At 39.8% G+C, this 16555-nt stretch overlaps 1 pseudogene across 1 annotated transcript in view; it reads left to right on the top strand.

The window, feature by feature from the left end:
* Positions 1-2165: 2165 nt before the first annotated feature.
* The window catches only part of LOC306878022 (threonylcarbamoyladenosine tRNA methylthiotransferase-like), a 224272-nt pseudogene continuing 209882 nt past the window's right edge, over positions 2166-16555 (top strand). Inside the window, exons 1-2 of the transcript in view lie at positions 2166-2308; positions 8779-8875. The product of the transcript in view is annotated as a threonylcarbamoyladenosine tRNA methylthiotransferase-like (transcript). The remainder of the gene's footprint in view (positions 2309-8778; positions 8876-16555) is intronic.

The following is a 16555-nucleotide window of genomic DNA, read 5'->3' on the forward strand; positions in this document are numbered from 1 at the left end:
CCTCAACTGGTTCAGATGTTTGAGTTGGACACATTCGGAGACTAAACTGTCTGGCCTCCAGAACATCCTAAATCATTGTGCAGATGCTTTATGTAAGCAATAATGTGCAAGAGGTTGGGCTATATTGTGAATTTAGCTCATGACTAAAGGGTGTTGTATCGCTCTTTAATAACTCCTACAGCCGCAGTGTTAGATTAGAAAGTCACTGAGCCAATATGAGCGTGTGCGTCAGATGGAGCATCCTGAGCTTGTTTTGAGCAGTTTACTATCAGTTCATGATCCTGTTGTTCTCAGATTGTTTTAGTTTTTTTAATTCATGTATTATAGAAACTTGATTATGACACTTACAGGGATTTTGGTCTTTTCTCCTCATGTAGATATGAGCTGTATTTGCATGCCTGGAAATGTGCATCCTGAGGGAGTCAACAGATGTACAGGACATTAAATGACCTTAATGACGTGATTCAGTGAATCAGGTTGATTGGCTTAATCCTTCACTATAGATCTAGTGATCCTCATGATCCTCACAGGTCACACATGCAGTTGTTTTATTTCTGTTATAATCTTCAGAGTGTCAAACCCAGCCACAGGTGATCAGATCGGTTCGACTGCAGTGATTCTGTCCTCAGAGACGTTTCAGACACAGTTCGACAGAAGCAGCTTTTCAGGGGTTAAGTGAGGATACCCGCAGCCATATCCCCCTGCAGCCCAAGACTGGTTGCCCACTGAAGCTAAGCAGGGTTGAGCCTGGTCAGTACCTGGATGGGAGACCTCCTGGGAAAACTAGGTTGCTGTTGGAAGAGGTGTTAGTGAGGCCAGCAGGGGGTGCTCACCCTGTGGTCTGTGTGGGTCCTAACACCCCAGTATGGTGACGGGGACACTATACTGTAAAAAGCACTGTCTTTCGGATGAGACGTTAAACCGAGGTCCTGACTCTCTGTGGTCAATAAAAATCCCATGGCACTTCTCGTAAAGAGTAGGGGTGTAACCCCGGTGTCCTGGCCAAATTCCCTCCACTGGCCCTTATCAATCATGGCCTCCTAGTAATCCCCATCCATTTGATTGGCTCTATCACTCTCTCCTCTCCACCTGTAGCTGGTGTGTGGTGAGCGCACTGGCGCCGTTGTAGTGTGGCTGCGTCGCATCATCCAAGTGGATGCTGCACACTGGTGGTGGTTGAGGAGAGACCCCCACATGATTGTAAAGCGCTTTGGGTGTATGGCAATACACAATAAAAGAGCTATATAAATGCATCATTCATTCATACAGACACTACAGTTTTCATTCCCTTTTCGTTTATCACAGCAAGAAGTTATTTACTGCTCACCAGTGTTGGGGAAAGTTACTTTTAAAAGTAATGCATTACAATATTGCGTTAATCCATAAAAAAGTAACTAATTACATTACTTAGCTACTTTTTATGGAAAGTAATGTGTTACATTACTTTTGCGTTACTTTTGCGTTACTTTTTAAATATGAGCAGGGCTTGATTGTTTTTAATACAAGAAGTTCTAATCATAGCAAATGTAAAAGCCCTTTCACAAAAAGTGTAATGAATAAACCTCCAGCTGAAGGAAAAGGAAATTCACATCTGTAAAGTAGAATGCAGGAGAAGAAGGTTCAACACTCTTCAGCCATAAAAAAACAATGAAGTTAGTTTTTGTTAGTTTATCTAAAGTCATTTTTGCTTATTAGTATGGTTGAACTGGATCATCAAAGGTCAGCAGTAAAGACATTGGTTAATAATAATGGGATTATATACATTTGTGTTGTTTAACATTTAATTATTGCAGTTTCCGTCATATTCTGAGTTTGCATTTCACTGTTTTAACTCATTTTGATGAATACTAAATCAGTTTTTTGCGAGTGGGATGAATTAATGCACATTCACATTTAGTCTAGAACTACAGTAACAGCATGTTCACACAGCGCACTGTCAGTCAATAAATGGGAAAAAAGTAACTGGCATTACTTTTCTGAAAAAGTAACTCGGATATTTTTTTGTAAATTAAAAAGTAATGCGTTACTTTACTAGTTACTTGAAAAAAGTAATATTATTACGTAACTCGCGTTACTTGTAATGCGTTACCCCCAACACTGCTGCTCACACATACGCATTGCTTTCTCAGACGAGTCGTGTTTAGACAGATCTCTCACACCTGGTCATGTGTCGCTGGACGGTCTCTGAACACACGGCAGCATTAGAGATCAGTGCTGGTCCAGACCGCTGCGGCCGGCTGAGAGTCCTGTTCTCCGGTCAGTGCTCGGCTTCTCATCTCGTCCTCGTCCTGGCCTCGGTGGATCTTCAGTTTGCTTCATCTGGCTGGTTGTCGTTCTCCAGTCTCGCTCTCTAGCTCCATCTCCTGCTTTGTGGCGACTGTCCCTGGCTTTTTCATGTCATGCTATCCGCACATGAATTGTGGGAATCATTGGATTGGCGTTTCTGCTGTTCAGAGGGGTGTTTCTCACAGCTGGCGCCATGCGGAGGGACTCGTTATGAGTCTGACGCTCTCGAGCACTCGATCAGGATGGGACACTTGTGAAGATCAGCCTCTGGATGCTTAGAGGAGGAGGATGTGTGTAAAGAGGCTCAGGTGGCCTGTATCTGCATCTCATTTGTACCTCAGCGGGTGTTCAAAGGCCTTTACAAGGTCAGGTTAATGCCGTCTTTAAAAAAAAAAACTTGAGTGTTTTTGCACAGAGAAGCAATGGGTGGAGAAAACCTATTCCCTGACTCAATTAAAAACGAATAAAGGCGACGAGGGTATATTTCATCGAATCCAAATGAGGCCTTGATGTGAAGTAGCTCGAAGCGTTTAGGGAGAGACGCGGCCTGTGCGCATCCGTGGACCGAATCAGAAATGTTCTTCAGCTAATGAAAGCAACTCCTCTGGAGTCACTCAAGCCTGCCGCTGGATTCATCTCGTTCCCGTCCGTTCGTGAGCGTCCTGCGTGTTTCACAGCCGCCTGCAGGGGGCGACACACCAGAGAAACTCACACACCAATAAACATCACCAAATCAAGCTTTTGAGTTTGACTGTGATGTCTTCTGCCTCAGACGCCAGTCTGTCCATGCGCCTTGTGTTCTTTGAGTAGGTTTCCAGTTCATTGAAAATTTATGATTTTGGTCAAACATTTGCAGATTACATGGCTTCTTCCCAAATCAATACATACATGGACATTAAATATTTATTTGAGCTGAGTTGTTCTCCCCAATATTCACAGTGTCTGAAATGAAAAACATATACCAATGAAATTAGCAACATTACACACAAACACCTGAGACTATGACTGGCCCGTAAGAATCACATTTTAGGCTTATTAATCAGATTTCCTTTTATCACTCTGTGCTCTTTCTTCATGCATTAAATGCATAGATGTGAAATGAGAGAAGTGGCTGTGTGATGATGTGGAGTAATCTGGTCAGGATTCTTCGCTTCGCCTGCTTGTCCTGTCAGGGATTGTTTGTCATAATTGAGACGGGGTGGTGATGGCGCAGTGGATAAGACACATGCCTTTGGTGTGAGAGACCCGGGTTCGAATCCACTGTGAGACACCAATGTGTCCCTGAGCAAGACACTTAACCCCTAGTTGCTCCAGAGGCGTGCGACCTCTGACATATATAGCAATTGTAAGTCGCTTTGGATAAAAGCATCAGATAAATGTAAATGTCATAATGACCCTCTCGTTGGACATTGTCTCTTAATTACAGTATTCATAGCGATTTATAATGATAATTTCATCTGTAATTAACCTCTCTGACACTGAAATTCAGCTAAACTACAGGTCTCTTGTTTTTTCTTTTCTGTTTTGAGATCTTTGTAGCGTGTGACTGCAGGAGTCTGGTCCCATCAGCCCCTCCTTCATCAAACCTGCTGCTGTGGAGGTGGCCATTGAATGTCCAGCGCTCTCTCCACCCTCAATACCACGACTGAGGTGCCCTTGAGCAAGGCTCCGAACCCCCAACTGCTCCCCGGGCGCTGCAGCATAAAATGGCTGCCCACTGCTCCGGGTGTATGTTCACGGTGTGTGTGTGTGTGTTCACTACTGTGTGTGTGCACTTTGGATGGGTTAAATGCAGAGCACGAATTCCGAGTATGGGTCACCATACTTGGCTGAATGTCACTTCACTTCACTTCACTTCATTGAATTATCAGGGTAATATGTGCTCTCACTCGTGCCAGAGAGCAGAATTGACTTTGGCTGACCTCTGACCTCCATCTGCTCCTTTAGTAATTCGCAACGTTACCTTCGTTCCGTAGAGAGCTGCATTGTGCGCTCGCGAGACATATGATTGTACGTGCAAATATCATATTAAAACATTGATTCTGAATTTCCCAGCATAAATGACTTAGCATTGTTGATGTGTCTTGTGCTGTATTAGAGAGGATGAGCGTGAATCCAGCTGGGATGTTCATGGAATAATTGCTTTAGAATCACTGTCTGGTGATAGTCGGGTTGAATATTTAATGGAAGGAATCATCAGAGACGGACGGGGGAAAGCAGGGATGTGCTGCAAATCAAAAGCAGAGGGAGTGTTTTTATCCTGCAGGAAAAATAAGCTTCGCTCCTAAAAAGTGTGGCTTCTTGAATCCGTCTTAATTAAAATCATCTTGCTGTTCCTCGGTCTCCCTGTCGCCTCTTTTCTTTCTGCTTTTTTAATGTAATGAACCTTGCCTTGAACCGTCTTTTTAATTGCCTCTCCCCACATTTGCTGGGAAAAAATGCTGTTTTTTTTTTTATTCCATAAATTAATTTTCAGGGAGAGCAACTGGATAGCAATTTAATTAGGCAGCGGGCACTGTGCAGCCTTTCCAGCTTTTTTTCAGAAGAATGTTGTTTAGAATAAATAATGATGCTCAAAATGAGAGGCTTTTTAAAGTGCATCAATACAGGAGCTTGCAACGATAAGCCACGCCACATTATGCTGAAATAGCAGCCGGGGAAATTAAGTTGGAAAATGGTTCTTATTTTTGCCCTTAATGAGCCTGTAGTTTCTCTCTGCGGGGCCCGTGTGTCCACGCTGCTTTCGGCCCTTTTGTTTCTGCTTTATTCATTTATTTGCCATTAAAACCTTTTCTGCCTTATCTCCATCACTTTTGTTTTCCTCAAAATATCACCTCCGTGTGAGGCACGAGCTCCTGCAAACAAGCCTGTTTTTGCCTTTGTGCCTCACAATGCTAGACTGATGAAGCGTTTTCCTGTTTTTCTGTCAAGACTCTTGTATTTTTGCCAAGAAGCGAAGCCAGAAGATTGAAGGCTGATAGAGGCGTCTGTGTTTGTGATGTGTTTAGGTTTCTTTCCCAGCAGGCGTTGGATGCATCCTCCTGTGCTGATTCTGCAGGCACAGAAGCTGTAAACAGATCTGATCCCTCGTCCAGATGAGCTCAGGGCCGGAGCGCGTCAACACGTCTCATGTTTATTGATATCCGTGTTTGTAGAGCTTTAGTCTTCTGAGCTGATGCTTGTTCTTCATAATATCCATAATGACCAAGCGCCTTTAAGATCAGATCTGATCACAACACCTCTGTCGGGCATGTGAGTGTGAGACGATAGGTATTTAGCATAGATTAATCATCTTTTGAAACAAGTCTGCATAATTTTGAGTACAGTGTTTTCCTGAGATACGTTTTGTTACTAGATCCTTATGAATGTGGCTGGTTTGTAAATCAGCCTCTGTAACATTCCGCAGGCTCTTCTCTTGTACAATCCAGATCAATCATCAGAAGATCATCAGTTCAGCCTGAACTCAGTCAGCCAAACACAGAGTGTGAAGCTGTGTCCGTCTCTCTCTCTCTCTCTCTCTCTCTCTCACACACACACACAGTGTCACACATTACCGTGTCCACTCTGAAGCAGATGAGACATGCTGAACTGTGATGAAGATGTGTGATGGAGTAATGCAATGCTGATGTTTCTATCTGAGTGTTGATTATATCAAAAACAAATGACTCAATTGACTCTGTTAATTGTATCCTTATTTTATGTCATATTAATAAGATGTACCAACTGACAGGGTTCAGTTTAAGTTGAGCAAGTTTAGCATTAGTTGAGCGGCTGTTTTCATTAAGAAAACATTTTGACAAATACTGAACCTGATATACACTATATGGACAAAAGTATCGGACACACCTCTTAATTATTGAATTTAGGTGTTTCAGTCAGACCCAATGCCACAGGTATATGAAATCAAGCACTAGACATGCAGTCTGCATTTACACACACTTGCGAAACAATGGGCCATTCTGAAGAGCTCAGTGAGTTCCAGCATTCCCAGAAGAGTGAAAGCTGTTATAGCCGTAAAGGAGAACCATCTCCATATTAAAGGAATGTCTATGTATTTGGAATGTGACGCCATTAAAGTTCCTGTTGATGTAATGGTCAGGTGTTTCAATACTTTTGTCCACATAGTGTATATCCAAAGAAATCTATATTGAATCAAATTACAATTACAATCTAATAAAATCAAGAGCTGGTATCTGAAATCTGTGTCACTGCACAGTCCTACTGTATAATACATGAGGGCTAATGTTCAGTAAGTCTGTGCTTATCAAATTAAGAGGCTTATCATCAAATATCAAAAGCAATATGGATATGAACATGGATATGAACGTGTAAATAATTGTATTATGTGAACAGAGAGAATACGAGATGCATGAACCTAGTACAAAAATAATAAATAAACTGACCGCGAACAGTTATATAGTTAAGAGTCATTATACACAAATAATGACTAAATTATTGACTATAATGTCAAACTGCTGCTATTCTGGTGTCTGGAAAAGAGTAGAAACTTTTGTTAATCTGATTTTCCAGTGACAGTTCATGTTTGCCATCCGTGTGTCATCAGGTATGATGAGAATAACCGTACTGGATCGTATGTATTGTGTATAATATGCATTATGATATATGTATTGCGTCATATATATGACCATGTGTGCCAGGATTCTTGAGTTATGTGAAGCAGCACTCGATTAGTGACGGGTAACAGTGTTTCCCCTAGGTTTATGGCTTTGGGGGGGCGGGCGTTCTGTTTTTTTCCGGCATAAAATCATTCATTTAATTTAATTGCAGGGGAAACACTGGGTAATAAATAGCCTAAACCTGATAAAAGTAGAAACCATGGCTGTGTGTGAACTAGATTGAACTCTTTAAAACGGTAACCAATCATTTTGCTGAAGATTTATCACCACCAAACTAAGCGGATGCAGTTCTCTCAAACAAATGTGCCTTCTGTGCTATTTGAATCTTACTATCTTCTTCCCATGAGGCTCTATTTGAAGAGCATTCAGACTCCTTAAGTTCTCCATAAGTTTAAGTTGCGTCTTGATGGAGGTTAACATCCGTTAGGCACTTTTGTCACTCTTAAACGACGAAGTTTGTCATGGCAAATATTTGAAGTGGCTCACCGTCTAAAACCCTCTTTGAAGTTGCTGGGAATATGAATATGGAGATGTGCTTTTCTGTGACATTGGCGGTTGTCAGCGGGTGACATTTTGCTTTTATAAGGATTAAGGCTCTTGTAGATTTTGTAGGGGAATTAATGCAGTCATGTGTGACTACTATACAGTTGAGGTGATAACATTTATAAGACACACTTTTATTATATATATGTCAGTGTTAACCTCCACCAAATGTTGTTCCATGAAGAGCCTGTTAGCTCTTTTGTGAACTACATTTGTAACAGCTTTGTCGAATAACAAGGTAATTTCTTTGAACTTCCTTCCAAACCTTTTACATGCATTTTAATGGCAGTGTAGCAAATGTGGCTCAATTGAGAGAAAATTGAGTCAAGGCGCCTCCGTGTTGGTTAATAACATTTTTGTCTATGACTTTGGATATGCTGCAAATAGAAGCAGTCAGTACTGTATGAACACAGCATTTGACCTGAAGTCATATGGAAGAGCTTAGACATTTATGAATTAGCTCGGTGGAGTCGAGAAGAAATTTTATTATACATCATTACTCTGATATTCCTGCTGACGGGAGAGGGTTTGCTGGTGTAAGTGCTGCAGTCGCTGTGATTCAGGAGGCCTGCGGTTAAACTGTGCTCAGGACATGCGGTGTGCTATAACATCATGTAGAATTAGATCCAACACAATCTCTGTTTGATTTGCGCTCTGGAGAGAATGCCGTCCACCCCTGCAAACGCACAGATCCGAGTGAGCTTCCTCACACGTGCCTGCATTTTACTGTATGAAACAAAGCCTGTTTGAATGGCACAAGAATCTGCAGCCCTGATCAATTGTTTCAGGTAAACCCTGCCAATTCGTCCGATATTCATCTTTGTCATGAATTGAGATCTCTCTGGCTAAAGGATTTGGTGAGTGAAGGAGAAAATGAATTGCTAAGAAATGGAAGATGTGTTTCGAGCGGTCAGAAACCATTAGTACGTGAGGGGAATCGCCTCTCTTCATACTGCGGAGTAAAGATATCTGATCCCTGCTGCTGAGAAGCAATCCGCCAGGAAAAAGTGCAAACTTTTCTCCTTTTCAATGGTTTGCTTCCCCTTTTTGATCTGGTCAGGGAGATGATCCTTTGAGATGTGTGCAGGTTTGCTTCTGAAGCTCCTGCCATCTCACCCACACAAGTCTTCAGTCGCTTCATCTGTCCTTCAGACGTGGAGATGAAGGTGTCTGCGCTTTTGTCTAATCTCCACTCCTCTTGTCATGGAAGCTCTTCTTGAGGTGACTTACTGTGGCCTTGCAGCCATGAAGACTCAAAGCCTGCTGAAGAGTCTCTCTGCTGGACTGATGCTGACTGTGTGTTGTGTTTCAGGAAAGCGCAGGAGCAGAATAAGAAGGTGGTTGTGGCGGGATGTGTGCCGCAGACCCAGCCCAGGACAGACTACCTCAAAGATCTGAGCATCATCGGGGTGAGCGTCCCACACACACCAGTCTCACGTTCACTCATGCATCCCAACACTGGAGCTGATGATCACTCTTTACTGTGTGTTGACGTGAAGGAGCTGTTTTCAGCTCATATTTGAATTATTTAAAGCTGGAATCCGGCGACGAGTCGGAGTCACAAGTGTGGGCGAGGATTGTTTGGTCTTACCGTTGGAAAAATCACCTTATGCAAATGAGCAGGCGCTTTGCATACTGTGCCTGTGCCATTGAGTCTCTCAGGAAGTGAGTGTGGAGAACTAATCAGTTCTGTGTTCTATAGAATGGAGCTCTGGAGCGTTTGGCCAGTAATTTAGCAGCTGTTAGCACTGAGCAGGAACAGGCCTGTTTATTGAATTTAATTACATTATTTATGGTGTGCTGTTTGACATAGCGTGTGGGATTACCAACACATTCATGTTTATGAAGGAGACGATTCAATAATGAATGGACTGAGCCTAACCGGTCCTGCTTTAATAAAACATGGCTGTGCAAATAAACAAACCGTGATTATTCATTTTTAAAGAGTCGAGAAACGTTTGAGATGTTTGTGTGTGTCAGGAGAGATGTGTTTGTCCTGAGGAGAGGTATACTGTTGATTCGGGAGACGAGCGCTCGCTGCGTTTAGCTTCTACAGCATTTCTGAATATATGCTAAAGTTCATTTCTACATATGCATTTCATTTGTGGAAATAAACATTAATGTTTTGTAATGTGTGTGTATATAATGTATGAATGAACTTGAATTAAAAATGAACGATAGTATATTTGTATATTAACACTGACCTAGATTATTAGCCTAAGTACTTTATAACCGTTAGTTTATGATACCTAATCCATAGAGGTCAAGTCAAGTCACCTTTATTTATATAGTGCTTTTAACAATGCAAATTGTGTCAAAGCAACTGCACAATATCAAAAAAGGAAAATAGTGTGTCAATAATGTAAAATGAAAAGATTTAAAAAAAGATTTTCAGTTAAAGGCATTTCATTATTAAATTCATTGATGTCATCATCCAGCTCAGTCAGGGGGCCAGTTCTCCTCTAACCAAACATACCAGTGTGGTAGCTTCCGCCTTTTCTATGAAGAATCACTCTCAAAGTCTTGGGGTTTCGATGCCAGAAAATAGACTTTATTAAAACAAGAAAATAAAGCCGAGAAGTCTTCTGCAGAAAAGTTCTCCTGAATGTAATCTGCGTCCTCTTTAAATAGTTTTTCCTCTAGGCTTGTTCAATACATTTCATATATGGTTTCACCTTTTTAGGCTGTGTTTTCCTTATATATATATCTATATATATAGAAAGGGTTCCCTATATGGTAGGGGAAAGCAGCCCCTCTTGCACTTTTACAGCTGTTACCTATTTTGAGGGTCTAGGGTCTGCACATTCTATTCGTGCAGGCCTCCGACATACACACAGGATTGTAATGGAAGAATACCTTGATACATAAATGGCTAAATTCACATTAATTATACTTGATTAATTCATCTTTCGACTAATAAAAATCCACCACATTCCCCCCTCCGAGACTTACTAAGTCTCACCTTTACTTGTCTTTACCCAGAGTGCAGTTTCATAACCCAGTCCTATCAGTTATCACTAACTAGATTAAATTAAGTCACACAGTTCTACCTCCAATGACTAGATTATGTAACAGCGTTCTGGCAGAGTAATGGGACCAAACCTCTCCCTCCACACTTGACTAGGAAGGAGTAAAATATCCCACTTCCGTAACCCCTTATCTAATGCAAAACAATGTTATAAGCATGAGTGTGTACTCGGTTCAGCATTTGCCTTTGGTTGTCATAGTTATGTATAAAGACAATAGAATTAAACATCAAAACATAAACATTGTAACATCACAAAAATAGAATAGTTTATCTTTAGCCCAGACACTTTGCGTATTGTAGAGGGCCACCCTTGGGCAGAGGTTAGGCTAGCACTTACACCCAGGGTATGGTTCATCTTTATACCTCTTCTTCTTCTTCATCAGAGTCACTGGAACTTTCATCCAAAGTTTGCTCATTTACGTTTAGTTTGTTTAGCCATCCTTCATAATATTCATCCAGGTTCTTTTCTGTAATCATTTGTCTATTATTTGGGGCTTTTATCACTTCCATTTGCTTAACTGTAGCAGTAACGATTAATGTTCTTAATATGGGTAATACACAGAAAAAAAATAATCCTCCTATTAATATGGCAACTCCCAAAAACATTCCCAGTTTAGCAAACCTATGCTCCCCTGGTCCAAATTTCAGATCAAACCAGTCCCAAATTTGTTTGTCTCTTCCGGCATTTGCTGTAACTTCAGCTCTTAATTTTTTTATTTTAATCATAACTTCACTAAAAGCCCCCCCCCAGATACAGTATTATTTGGTATAAAAGTACAACATTGATCTCCAAACATTACACAAACTCCTCCTTTGTCTGCTAAAAGCCAATTGAGCACTTGTCTGTTTTACCATGTCATTCTACTTGTTGCGTGCACTTGGTCTCCTAATAAGGTCAATGCGTCATCAGTATAATTGATAAATCTTTGTTGATTATAATAAATAGAATTAATCAATTCTGCATTTTTGTTTGGTGTGATCCAAACAAATATTGACTCAAAACCTGCTTTTACTTAATCTCTTGTCTTAAATTCATTGGGAATGTCTCGTGGTTGTCCAATTGAGTCTAAATATACATTGGGGTCTGGCTCATAACCTCTTCTAATTCTGTTGTCTTCTTTGTTTGTGCTTTGTTCTGTTCCCCATTGGGCCATGCTAATTTCTTGAAGTGATCTTTACTCTTACGCATATACCTTTCCATCCAATTGGTAAAGGAGGCAATAATAGCTCACCTCCACAGATCCAAAAGAAATCTGCTTTTATTAATGATTGGTCTTCATAAATTTTTATAGAAGGTAAAGCAATAGTTTGATTTTCACATTTTTCTGGCCCTATTTTACTTCCTTTATTTATTCCGTGTGCTAAAAGTCCTGGAGCCCTAGAAGGAATTCCTGATTTCCAAGAATTTTTCTTATCTATATACCAACAAACAGCACATTTGCTTTTGAACTTGCCCACATCTTGTGTTCCTTTTGGTTTATGGAAACACTCATATTCTTGTTTATAATCTATGCTATACCATTTTGGAATCTCTACTTTCTGTTTTTCAATTTGTGTGTTTTGGCTGACATCTGAATTCTGACACCAAGATCCCCAGAGTGGTCTAACATAATAATCTGTTAATTTAGAATTTCCTAACAACCCTAATCATTCAGCTAAATAATATGGTCTAGTAAAATCGGTTAAATGGCAAAAGTTTCTCCCAAATTCTGCACATTTTTGATAATCATATGGATTTGGTATGGCTATCACTTTGTTTAATGGAGATTTGGAGCACAGCAAGCAATTTTCCTTCCCCATTTCTCTAGCAGTAAAGGTTGCCCATCTGTACCACTCGTTATTTTGGCCTGTTTCCCATAATTCATAATTTTGACTGATTTCTGCATCACCTTGAATATCATGTTCAACATTTCTACGATATTTGATTGTCACTGGTTCTGTTGAGTTGATAGCATTATCACTGTTGTTCAAAGGTTGAAAAGTTAATTGAAGGGAAGTCAGGTTGCTTTCCGTTGGTTGAGTTTGGACTTGCATTATTAGGAGCATTAGCCATATGATGGTCTTCAGATATGTTGTCAGACTTATTCTCTCTCCTCTCCTGTTCACCTGACAGGAGGATGTGCGCTCCTTGTGTATCTTTTTTGGAGTTTTCTTCAGTTTGCACTTCATCTTGTGCTTCTGGTTTCTCCTTGTCCCTTTCTCCTGAATCATCTGCTTGTCTGTTTCTTCTTTTTGCCACTTCCTCTTTTCAATTTGTGTGCCCACATCCGCTCCAAAGTTTTTTTTTTTCATCTTATTAGCCATCTCCCATCAATCATTCCATCTTCACCAGGGTGATTCTTTGCGAGTCATTGCAATGGTCTTTCCCTCGTCGGCAAGAGAGGGTCGTTACTAGCCCTTTATCACTTACTGCATGCTGCGTGGGGTTGTTGAAGCTGGTTGGCGTATTTTAAGGCGAGAGATGTGGACCCCGGTATCACTTTGACCTTCAAGACCATTACTGCACATTCACTGGTTCTTAATGGTGGTGCAAACCATTCCCTGGCCCTGATAGAACTGCTGTAACCTGTAAATGGAAACTTTCACAGTTTTTGTTAGTGATATCAAGCATGTTCATTTGCTCATCTGGCCAGTCGTTTTTCTTTTTTTGGTGTGACCTGTGGAAACTTCATGTGGGTTGAGGGCTGTCCTGGCCCTTCTTTTTTTATGTCTCACAAATCCAGTTCTGTCAATACAATGTGAATAGGGCTAATACCCATTTTCTAAAATATAATAAATAATTTGGTTTTACTCTGTTATCTTCATCCTTATTATTTTCCAAATGATTTAAAAAATTTTCTCAACAATTTACTAATTCATTTATCTTTTTGTTTTATAAACTGAGTTCCTCTATATCCTTAGATAATTTCCTGGGCCTGTCTTGCTCCGTAGCATAGGCATTTTGACCTGGAAAACACTCAACTCACTTTATTTATGTTAACAGTCGGAAAGACAATAATTTACCCTTTTGACACAGACTCAGCTCCATCATGATATGCTGAAAAGTGAAAGTGAAAAGAAAGTTAGATGTGGGGTGGACAGAGCAAGCTTGCTTGCTTTGCCTTCCCATGTTATGCGCTGCGCAAGTGTGGCATTGTTTTTCTTTCTGCCACAACAATAACCTAGGTACTGACCAGGACACTTAGCCAAATTCATCAATGGTCATTATTTTCCTGGACATTATTTGCCCTGTGGGCTCACATATTAGAATTTTCATACAGCTGTTTTGGCAAACAATTGATTTGCCCCAGTGTCTCTTCAGACACCTTCTGTCACTCCACAACATCATCATTCATACTTTTTCACACTCTTTCACATCCCTTATTTTGGTCAAAAAACATATCTTGTCTTGAAATTTCAGCTGGTTGTGAACTGAATGGTTTTAGCTGTGGAATGCCACAGATTTCGAATAGGATAACATGACTTTTCTTGTTAGACTCTTCTAAGCGTAGACCTGGTAGCATTCTACATAGTGTTTAAATGTCATATACAACTGGACAACATCAGTCATGATAAAGATTAATTTAACACCGCAGTATTAACCTCTTTTTTTCCTCTAACAAAATCTAATAGATTAATTGGTTTAGTATAATTGTCTTAGGCATTGTGCAACTGATAGAACCAATTGTAATTTCTAAAATGTCACTTGTTTGTGAAATGTAAAGTTTAGACATATATTATTGTTATTGCTCATGAGCTACTTTGAGAAGAGGATTGGACATATCTGCATAATCTAGGATCCATGGCCATCAACACTTCTATCTTGTTACTCCCAGCAATGACAGCATTTGTGATTTCATGATTTTGGACCATTGGAGTTAAATTTATTTACTATTATTATTTTATTCAAACTAGCCCTTGTCCATTATCATGTTCACCAGAGCGACCTCGCACTGAACGCTCTTTGTTTGCATGTGTCATTGTTTTCTAATAGAATAAATGAAACGGGACAAAGTTAATCTTGACAAACTATATATCATTCTGAGGGTCTAAGCCTCAAGCATCGACGACAGATCGCTGTTTTTCGATGGAAAGCTTATAAGGAATGAGTGGCACAAATTTGCTACATTTGTGTAAGCAGTACACATCCAAACACGCAGAGTAAAAAAGCAGTACGTACCTTTATCATTGTAATAACGAGCCACAAACGCGTCCACTGCTGAAATCCCAGTTTAGTTAGAGAGGTAAGGGTCCACAGAACAACATCCCAGCGAGCACTTTTAGTCCAGCGAAACAATAACGCTGTAATAAGGATGACTATTCCTTTGTTTACGTTTCATTTCTTCAGAGAGTTATTGTTCGCGTCCGTTATGGAATAAATTACGCTCAAAAACAGCGTCTTGGTGGTAAAAAAAACAACACGGTCTTGCAGCATACAGTTTTACAAACATAATGAGACCGTCTACGGAAAAAAAAGTATCAGAAAAGCGGAATATAGATTATTTGAATTTGGCGCTCCCTCCTGCCGGCAGTGACGCAACTGTCATCTGAGCGGGGTGTAACTTAGCGATCTGCTTTATCCATAAAAAAACTGTTTTTTTTTTCTTCTACATTTTTTATATGTGTGTGTGTATTGTGTGGGGAATGTGGCCGTGTCTGCATGATTATAATATGTATGGACGCACATCAGCGTGTTTATTAGCGACTCTATGACGGCTATCATTGTGATTCATTGATCAGCTATTATTGATTATATGGCCCATCTGTTTGATTATAATCTGAATGGAAGCACATCAGCGTGTGTTTACTGACTCTATGACCATGTCTGGCAATATCACTTCACGTCTGGCAGTGATATTTATCATTGTAATAACGAATAACGAAAAATACTTCAGTATACATACTATATACAAAGCATTTTTTTTCTATTTTTTTTCCTTTTTTATTACTCAAATAATTATTTTTTTTATTTTTTAGTGCTCAAATAAATCTGTCTATTATTTTATAATTGAAAAACTATGCAGGAACATGTATAATGACTAAAATAGCTTGTATAATTCTGCAATCCATTTGGTGGTTATTTTTCCTCAAACAGGGGGGGTGGGGGGACTATAAATAGTTTCAGAAAAAATATTGCAGGAATCTAATTTTTCATGGTATCTTCTTCAAATTTGAAATATGAACTCATGAGACACGTGGCTTTCGATCCATTACTTTTCTGGATTGCTCCAGGACTTATTTCATGTATTTGTATATGAAATAAAAAAACATTCAGTGTGGAAAAACATTTTTCAAGGCACGTCAGTGCCTATAACTTTTTATCTTTTTGAGCATTATCAACTCTGGATGATAGATAGTAAAGCCCAGAGTCTCTTCTTTCCAAAGATACCTAATTTGTTTGTGTAAGCACACTTTGTCACAAACTGTTACCATTTTAATTTAGGTAGGTTATTTTCACCTGCGAGGCCCTAAATGGGGGTGAAGGTTAACAGGTTAAACAAAATGGAGTGACTAATATTGTTATTGTATCAGCCATATTTTTTAATTAGACATCTTGTTTTCCTTTTTTTTTTCATTTTTTTCATTCTTTCCCCAAAATAGTTCAGCATTGTTGTCAATAATTCAGTTGTGCATTTTCCCATAGTTGGTTAATAAGATTGCCCTCACTATACCAAATCCAGCTCCATTTTTATTTGATTGGCGAATCAAGCACCAACTTCTGTCAGTCAAGCATTCCCTATTCTTTAAGACATAAGTCTGGACTGGTACCTATTGAAAAGTAGATAGAGATTGTTAGTTAAAACACAGAATTCAGAGAACTGCTGTAAGACCAGTGAATAATCAAGATTAATACAATTAATAAAATAATACATTTTGAAACAGTCTCTATAGTGATCAAATACATATGCAGCTTCTGTGCATGCAAAGGGATGGGATGGAAGTTCTTCTGTTTAGATCATCAGTCTGTTGAAGCTGTTTAGCTGTTGCATTGGGTCGTCAGTCAGTGATGGCACTCAAAGGTTTAATGTTGTGTTGTATGGTCTCCGTTGTTCCTCTGCCTCTCCTCATTCTGGCTTTTGAT

The sequence above is a fragment of the Barbus barbus genome, assembly GCF_936440315.1.
Source record: "Barbus barbus genome assembly, chromosome: 12".
Classification (NCBI taxonomy): Eukaryota; Metazoa; Chordata; class Actinopteri; order Cypriniformes; family Cyprinidae; genus Barbus; species Barbus barbus.